The sequence below is a fragment of the Penaeus monodon genome, chromosome 23, assembly GCF_015228065.2.
Source record: "Penaeus monodon isolate SGIC_2016 chromosome 23, NSTDA_Pmon_1, whole genome shotgun sequence".
Taxonomy (NCBI): Eukaryota; Metazoa; Arthropoda; class Malacostraca; order Decapoda; family Penaeidae; genus Penaeus; species Penaeus monodon.
This window is the reverse complement of record NC_051408.1, coordinates 35,865,540-35,866,392: the sequence shown is the minus strand read 5'-3', so window position 1 is coordinate 35,866,392 and position 853 is coordinate 35,865,540.

Below are 853 nucleotides of genomic sequence, written 5' to 3'. Positions count from 1 at the left end.
TTCCTTTAAACTTTGAAAATTATCACGTCCAAATCAACTTTTGTGCATAGGTCAGTTTATAAATTCTCATTTCAAGATCAAGATCACTGACAGAAAGCTCATTATAAATGTTCAAAAATATAGTTTAGAGAATTAACAAAGGAGTGAATTCTACATAATACGGAAATAACGGCATCCGAAATACTCCCATCTGGTTTTACTGCTACCATGATTCTCTTAACATCTGATCTAGACATAATTACTTTTCCTGTACAGTGTGCCAGAATCTGCGAATCTTTTGATGTATCCTATTTACTAGTTGTTTGTCTGGGGAATCTACTTAGTACATTATACGTTATAGATCTTAAAGAAAAAGAAAAAGAAAAATCTTACCACAAATTTTTATTCAAAGATAACAGTAATACAATTTCACGGCAAGTTTTGAAACAACGGGGTACTTTCAACCACAAACCTACGAGGCACTGGGCACGCCTTGGTCACGTGTCCTGACTGTGGTTTCAGACACCAAATCCCCGTTTAAAACCTACGGAATCTTGGCACATCGCGTTTTATAAAGTTTGCAGTAACCTAATAATATTTAAGCATAAAGTTGTATTATATATGATGAAACATATTTAATATCCATAATCTAAGTTGCTGGATAGATGTATATATTTTTCTATGTTGTTTTCATGAACGTGATCATTATGAACACACTGTACATTTGCACGTATTTTACACATGATGTTTATGCCTTGCATTGAAAGTTTTTTTTTCGGGGTTATATGGTCAATGGATATGGATGTTAACCAAATGCGCCGTGTATAATACATGTACAGTAGTAGGCTACTCTTCACCATAGTTTTGCCTTGTA